Below are 8,965 nucleotides of genomic sequence, written 5' to 3' on the forward strand. Positions count from 1 at the left end.
TCTTTAGGGCTAGGTTGGCCTTGAATATCAACCCCCTAGCAAAAGCACCCTTGTATGGAAAATTACATGGGGGCGGTTACTAGTGGCGGTCGATCAAACCAAGCAACCGCTTGGAGCGACCGCCCAGTCTGTTTTCGGGGATTTTGCCCTATTTTCCCCCCATGACTTCTATAAAAGGTAACCCTCGTCTAAGTAACGAATATTTTATTCGTGATTGCTAAATTTGGAGGTTAGATGGCTGCGGAGAAGTTTCGAAAGTGGATCTGGGAGGCTGGCAATGACTTGGAGATCAGTCCTTCCCTTTTTCTGGCTTTCTAACGTGAGGTAATGAATTTATCCTTTATTCTTTACTCTTTTTGTCTGTTAATTTAATGTTAACCCATCCCCTCGTCATGGTGGTTACCCTCTTTGATCATTGTGACTCTCTTTCCAATCTACTTGAGATGAATTATTCGTAAATGAAACCCTGTTTTCGTGAGAAGGATAATCCAGTCAAGGGGAGAGTTCTGGGTAACCCAATGATGGTAATTACTAGGATTTCCTTTACCCTTTGGCTTTGGGAGTATTAGATTTGAGACTTAGGACATGATTACTCGAAATTCGGATTGAAAACGAGTAATCAGAAGCCTGAGTTTTGGATTGAAACTCTCAGTTTTTGGGGAGGTCACTAGTGGCGGTCGCTCAACTTAAGCGACCGGCCCGAGCTACCGGCTGGTAAACAGAGACCAAATGACTTTTGGTTCTGATTCTCTTTGATTCAATTAACTTATATAATATTGTAACACTGTGTTTAGGTATACTCTGTTTGAAAAGAAAGACTTGTAATAGTTAACGGATCTCTTTTTACAGACAGTTTTACTTATATGGAGGTAAGGACAATTCATCCTATCTTTTGAATAGACTTGAAATATACTAATCTAGTGTCTATTAGAAATTGTATTTCTTTATATATGTTGTTGTATTCATGTCTTAAATATAAATCTTGTTATTTTACTGCTGTTTGTCTTGCTTACATACATACTGTATTGATTATGAATGTTATGTATTGATAATAGTTGGTATATGGTTTTGATGGAAGAGGTATCTATTTTGGGATATCTTAGCTAGGGATATCAGAAGGCTGTGGAATGGGACACATGCCTGCTGATGTCTCCAGCACTATCATTACTATTTGATGACATTATTAGGTAGAGTCTAGAATTGCATGGCTAGGTACCCCACATGCTACTACCCTTTCGGTAGGGGGATTGAAACCGAGTGACCCGTGATGACAGTGATGTGACATTGGTCCATTGTTAGTCATGTAAATGGTAGGTTGCATATGTTAGGGTTGGGCTCATGGATGTCCAAGGATCGGACCGGGTGTCGTGAGGAATCATGAGAGCATCCGCCCCAATAATATGTGGATGACCATAGGGTTAAGGAGTGGAGTCCAACAGCGGTAGCCAGTCCGTGAGGATTCTCTCTCCTAGGTTGCGAAGGATACTGAACCAAGTTGGTTGGTGCCATAGGGGATGTATCTGGACTTCATATAGACATGTAACCAGTATGACCTTGCATTGGATTAGAAACCCCGACATGCGCCAGTACTCTTTACCAATGGTCGTGGTGAGAGAGTGTTGACTTAACCCCAGCCATGGAAATGAGAGCCAGGTGTGGACTTTCCCTTTTTCTCAGGATCCCTACGCCAGTCCTTGCCAGATCAGAGTGATGAGACTTACCCAGAGGAGGGCTGGTGTATATCTTAAAGCATGTCAACTATTAGAGACCTGCATAGTTAGAAATCATAGTATCATTCATACTTTGCATTCATTCTTATTATTTGTGCACTTTGGCATTGTTGGATAATTGATGGGATTGGTGATTGTTTCTTACTGAGTTCTTTAGAACTCACGCCTTTATTTTGTATATGTTTATTAGCCTGCATAGAAGAAGGAATTATACAGGAAGATGGACTGGTTTCCTATGAAGGAATCATCCCGTATGAAGAAGATGTGGCACCGTCAGTGGGAAATGGAGATAGCATGTGCGGGAGCTCCTGCGGGTGCATGGAGTGCGCTTATCGCACCTATTGATGGTCAGAGACGGAAGGTGGTCAGAAAGTTCGCTCAGCGAATGGAGAAGAACTGGAGGACACCCTACCTTGAGATTCATGAAAAACACTATTTAAACTTAGAAAAGGAAATTGGGAAGAAATTAATATAATTCTTTTGTTTACTTCCGCTGAACTCTTATTCATTTTTATCATTATTTCTTTCCTTTATTATTGTTATTGGAGTATTTGGACTCCTGCAATTCCTTTAATTCATTTATTGAACATTGTTTGCTCTTGATTATCTGTATTTGTATTTAATATTGTTGATAGACTAAACCGTGGATCCTATGGCAGATCACTCCCACGGGTTGTCGGGCGGGTAACCGAGACCGGCGTGTGGGGTGTGACAACTGTAGACTATGTTGGTATTCCTCTGGATCTAGAGGGTCATTTGAAATTAACTGTTGCAGATTGTTTACAGCAAGGGGAGTGGAGATTTCCATTAGTGGACAATGTCAAATTTCAAGAGGTAATCTCTCTTATTATGTTATATCCTGTTCCTTGTGCTGGTTTTGTTGATGTTTGTCATTGGCAAGGTTCGGTGGGGGGAGAGTTTAGTTTTCGATCGGCATGGGATCTCTATCGTAGAAAAGGAGAACAACTGGAATGGGCAAAAAGTATTTGGAAAACTTCTTTACAGCCTAGACAACAAGTTTTCTGTTGGAGACTTTTTCATGATAGGCTACATGTTGATGCCTTGTTGACTCGAAAAGGGATTATGCTGGCCTCTCATTGTAATATCTGTGGTAAAGCTTCAGAGGACATAGGACATCTCTTTCTTCACTGCTCATTTTCACGTGGATGTGGAGAAGCTTTTGCAGCAAGTTTGGTTATAGCTGGACAGTAAAAGATTCAATTGTAGAGTCGTTCAAGGCTTGAAAACACCACGCTTCACAGTCTCCTTTATGGATTGCTTGGATTAATGGATGTTGTTTGCTTTTATACTTTCTTTGGATGGTCTGCAATCAAATCCGGTTTGAAAATTTAAATTTCAGGACTGATGAGATGATGAGTTTAATTTTTTTCAAACTTTGTACAGTTTGGTTTTAAAATGGATGGGAGAAAAGTAACTCCTACCATTTTTTCGGATGCAAGAAGACTGGGCCTTCACTTCTCTATCTTTAGTGCTGCTCCTCCACAAGGAATTTTTTGGTGTCCTCCTGCTGCAGGATGGGTAAAACTAAATATTGATGGGTCTTCTTTAGGCAATCCAGGAAGGTTTGGCGGTGGAGGAGTATTTCAAAATGAAGTTGCTGCGGTGGTTTGCAATTTCAGTATTTTTTTTAAGTGTTAAAACCAACTTTGAGGCAGAATTGGAAACTTTCATTCACGGATTACGTTGGGCAAGGCATTTACAAACTATAAAGCTTTGGGTAGAAAGTGATTCAAAAGTTGTGGTGACTTTAATATAGCAGAAGAAAATACCTTGGTATATCTTTCATATGTGGAGAGAGTTACAAGAATATTTGCTGACTATAAATTGGAAGATTTCACATTGCTATCGTGAAACTAATACAGGTGAAGATTTTTTGACAAATTCAGCAGCTAGGACAGGAACTTCTGATATTAACATTCCTTGATCAGCTTCAATCCTTAATGAACTTGATGTGGATGCCTCTAGACGTCCTAGATTTCCTTTTATGAGTTAGTGGTTTTCTAATCTAAGTAGGAATCAGTGAGGAATGGTGTATTGGGGGCAACAGTTGTTGCAGGTAAGAGAGGTTGGTTCCTTATAAGGTATTAATTGATGTATTTTTAATATTTCTACTTCGCTTAATATAATGATCCTTTTAGCGGGAAAAAAAATTATTACTAGGATAATATTATCAGGAACTCAATCGGAAACCATTACAACTACAGTAATTAAGTAATCTTTTTCTGCATTGTTACACGTTTATTTTCTATTCTCTACGAAAACCAAATATATGTATGATCTAGAGGAAGGAGATAAAAGACTTGATGACTCTATTTTCAGCTGACCAAAGGAAGGAGTTGGGAGAATGATGGGAAGGAGATTGAGACTTCTTGGCTCTGCCTTAGTTGTGAAAAATATGGGTATAAATTATAAAAACTTTTCTGTGGGGATCTAAGTAATGAAAAAACAAATTCCATTAAGTACTGAAACTCAAAGAGAATAAATGAAAATGAATAACTTGGATTTTCTCTACTTCGTTCTCTTCCTCGTCGTGTTGCATGATTAATGCACAACACTGAGCTACCTGTGGTTGAGATTTACAATCGTGGCTACCTGTTTTGTTTTTTTATTTCTTTTGAGTTTCAGTGATGTAGTTCAAAAAGTGAAAAATAAAAAACACCCAAAACGGGATTTTCACCAAATGGATTACTTGCATGAAATAGGATAGAAATCCAAGAGAACCCATAAGGATATTGTTGTCTTTACCATTTGACAACTAACATAATCTTAACATCGTCAAGCTTTGAGGGGCTAAATGTAATTTTCAATTTTTCAGGAGGCATTTAAAGGGGTTGTTTTTCAAGGAAAATAGGAAATGCATATGAAGAAGTCTAAAATTTAATCATGTATCACAGTGCACAAAGCATGCTAAATAAGAGGAAGCCATGTTATCTCGCTTACCACAATTACCTTATCGAATGAGAAAAGTAGTTGCACGTCACACATTTTGTATTCATTTATGCATCAGTGAATTTTTAGGAATTAATGTATATATTCTTCGATCAAGCTTCACTCCTCTAATAGCTTCAACTGCAGTACTGTATCTTCTTCTACCCAAAAAAAAAATGCCATTCATTTGGAGTCTCTTCTTTCCTTTTCCTCTTATTTCCTTTCCACTTAATTCAAGAAATGCAAACAATACACTCAAGTAGCAAGCTGCCCAACTGAGACGAAATGAAAGGGTAATAGAAGAAGCACTTACTGTTTTTGTCTCAAAGGATAGGTATAAAGCTTGAAAGACAAATGCTTAAAGCAGTAAGGATCCAAGAAAATTTCTTGAAGTTAGAAGCGATCATAAGAGTTCAAGACAAACTCCATCATCACATGGCTAAGGTAATCTCCTATGATCTATAGATACCCACACTTTCATCATTAACAGGTAGGTATTTTTTAGTTACTCGATTCCTAATTGGTCAAGCACTGCAACTAGTGTTCTTTTCTTCTAAAGGTGTGTGTGCTTCCACTGACTTGATTGTTGGAGGCATCGATCGCTCTGACTCGGTCGAGCATGTGTTTTGCAGGTCAGCTCTCTTGCACGCCAAACATGTTCTTGGAGCAACACCGACACAAATTAAACTAATTGTTGTAGGGGTAACTTGATGAGTTTTTTAATGAGATGGAAGAGGTTTACCGTGTTATACCCAGTTCCTTGAGAAAGTTGTTAATATGTCCTTCAGAGAATGTTTGCTATGCATTCTCAATGTTCTTAGGCTGCAATGAAGGGGTCAAGGAAGCTAATTGGTGGATTATTATGAGTAGGATTTGTCCTTATTTTCTCTCTTATTTGATATTTATATTTGAAGGAAGAAAGTTCTCTTTTGAGAAATATACTACCCATGTTCAAACAGAGGAAATACACATACATACACATACACAGAGACACAGAGAGGGAGAGAGAGAGAACAACCATGCCCTCCATAGAGAACCAAACGACAGTCTTATCCTTCTTATGATTTTATCAATTCAATAAACTAAATAACTGTTCACCACCATATAATAATTGAATTTAATGCTCTACTTGATTGATTGAAGTTTGTAACATGGAAAAGGAAACAAATTGTGAAGCTGAAATAACTCACTCAGAATGCCTTACGAAAGATTATGCAGTAAAATTTGATCAGATAAGGCCTTTTGGATGAATTACTTTGCCGCTTGTAAACCATTAGGTAGTCACTTATTCACTTATTCGATCTTTGTTCGATCTTTATCAATGACCAACTCACCCTCCACATATAGAAGAACCTCATTGAGCCCCTCAATATTCTCTACACTTTAAATTTGACACTAGGACTCTATACCATCAACAACAACATTTGCTTGAATTTGAACTAAACCCTCCACATTCTCTATACTTTGAATTTTAGGCCCCACTCTAATTTGGCCCACCTTATTAATAATAAGACATTAATATCTAAAAACAATATAAATAAATTTTAAATATACTATGAGAAAGTGTCATATTATACTTAGAGGCGAATAATGCAAGTGTAGTTCCTTTTGTATTCTTTGGGGAACAGCAAGATAGCTCAAGATTCAAGCAATCATTACCAACCATCGATGGAGGCTTAAGACTCGGAATCTTTCACTTTACCATCGACTAAGACTGATCAGAATCTCAGAAGTATTCTTTTCTAACAACTTTCACCTCTTTTGTTCTGTTCTCTGCCTTTTAAATTTTCTTTTACCTAGTTGTTAGTTATGCATGTCTTGACCCTTGCAAATTTTCATTTATATATTGCTTAAATATACACCAATGACCAAGGTTTAAAGTATCCCACAATGCCACACGATACTAGCCGATACGTATCCATATTTGATCCAACCGATACGATATATCTCGATACGTCTCTCTATTGAATTACACTAAAATACATTGGCTAGAGCGATACAATATCTGATACAGGACAATACGTCTCTTAAAATCACATGACCGATATGATACTCAATACCGATACTTTAAACCTTGCCAATAACCCATCTTGAATAGAATAACTCTTAATTAAGGGCCTAATGCTAGCTAGTGATTCCATTTTAGTTGTTGCAGGAATCTTTTTTCGTTTTTTCAAATTTCACACCTTTCTGCTTATTCCTAACCACCAAATTTTTTTCTGTTGACCACCTACTTATATCATTTAAACAAACCCACTTGTCACATATAATACTAAATGTGAAGTACAAAGACGGCAAAACTTAAAAAGTCTGAACATATGCGTTGTTATAGTACTGTTACTGTTTCCTTTTTTTCCCTTTCCAACTTGTGGGAACACAGATCTCTCTCTCTTTCCCCATAGACCCTTTCTATGGGTACTATCCTTATGTCTTTCTCTCCTTTCTTTCTGTGATCCTCTTCGTATTTTTACAAGAAGTTTAAAAAATAATGCTGAATTGTATCTTGATGTGCAAAGTCATAATTTTCTCTGGAAATCCTTGAGTATTTGAGATAAGTTCAAACCCTGGAGATCATCTTCTGCTGGAGATAAGGTGGCAGCTAGGGCAACCTTGGTTTGGTGATGAGATGGCAGCTCGGGCAACCCTAAGTTTGGCAAGAATTGATTGTGAATTGCCAGAATTATCGTTAACGATTATCTACTAAATTTAAACACAAAGACCTGACTGATATAGTTGGTAGTTAATTTGGATGTATTAATCCTATTCCCTAAAATTTTTGTTTATCTTCCTAGTTCACCTATTTTATGGTAGACAATATTAGAGTGACCTGATTATTTGGAAACCTTGATTTTCATGGACATACAAAAATGTTATGATAGACTTCCATGTTTGTGATAAATTGCTAAATACCAACTATTCATCTAGGTTATCTTGACTTGTATGATCGAATCACTAGTACTCACACCAATCACACCATGCTTCTCTATCCCTAAATCACAAGTATTCTCATCAAGCCCACTCCATATATACCTTGCAATATTGTTTATGAACCTATGTAAATCTTTCCATACTTGCGATTGCTTTGTTGTAGGTTTGTTATAAGAGTTAGAGACTAACTCTTTCATTATTCTTTTTTATTTTTCCGTGGGGGTGCGGCCTGGGGTGCTGAAGGGAAAGTCCTTCATCTTCATGGATGTGACTATGAGGCACTAAGTCCAATCCACCATGTGGGGCCCACTTTTGGTAGATTTTGTCTAAATGTTTTGGTTGCATTTACATATACTCACATACATGAAGAATCTCTACATTTACTATCAAAGGGTTGCACATCTCAGTGAAGAATTCATGGGCTTGACTCTCCCTTTGATCGATGTAATATCTCACTCCTAATATAAAACTACTACTTCCAAAAAAATTGGAAAAAAGAAAAAGAATCCCCTAAGCTTTTTTTGGGGAGTGGTTTTTTTTTTCTTTGGTGGGTGGGGGGGGGGTCGCTGGGAACTCTATATTTGTTATTGTATTGAAAAAAGAGGAGTAGATGGGAAGACAAGGAAGCATAGAAAGGGGAAGTTAAAAAAAATGGGCAGGAATTCGGGAAAGAAAGAATTAGAATGGGCAATAGGAGAGAGCGACGACGAAGACAGATTTGGTGAATCAGAAAAGGAGAGGACCAGAACGCTGATGCTTTTTCTAAAGTTTCAACAACAAGAATACTACAAGAATCCATGCAAGTCATCAGTGCGATCAAGCTGTTACGACTTCTCCTGCCTTAAGTGTGAGAAGTGAGAGAGATGGGCGACAAGAGCAGCAGGCATGGATATGGAAGGGAGAGGAGACTAACCTTCTCCACCATCCTCAACGGGTTGAAAAGCGGCGGAAGGAAGTCAGGCGTAGGAGGAGAAGATACCTGGGTGGACGAAGCAGTGAAGCTGAGAAGGGTTCGTCACAGCGACGAAGACAAAGATTGTTGGGTTGCTGAACCAGACATTGATAGGAAGGCCACTGTATATATACATCGCTAGATCCTTCGAGTCTCGTGTCTCTGAATCTGAGATCTAAACCATTCGTCCTATATGATCACTTCTTGAGACACCTACACGCCCAGCTTCCTCTGAGATATGGTCTACCTCCATGCCATGGATGTTCATACAGATATATTAGTTTTCCTGGATTACATTGTTGATCTGCGAAGATGTACAGAAAACTGGATAAGCGTGTAATCCCATATGTACAAAGATTTTTGTTTCTTTTTTCGTTCCAACTCTTCTTTGTAAGCAATAAAACTT

The sequence above is a fragment of the Hakea prostrata genome, chromosome 5 (assembly GCF_041222555.1).
Source record: "Hakea prostrata isolate BN-2017 chromosome 5, UWA_Hpros_2, whole genome shotgun sequence".
Lineage (NCBI taxonomy): Eukaryota > Viridiplantae > Streptophyta > Magnoliopsida > Proteales > Proteaceae > Hakea > Hakea prostrata.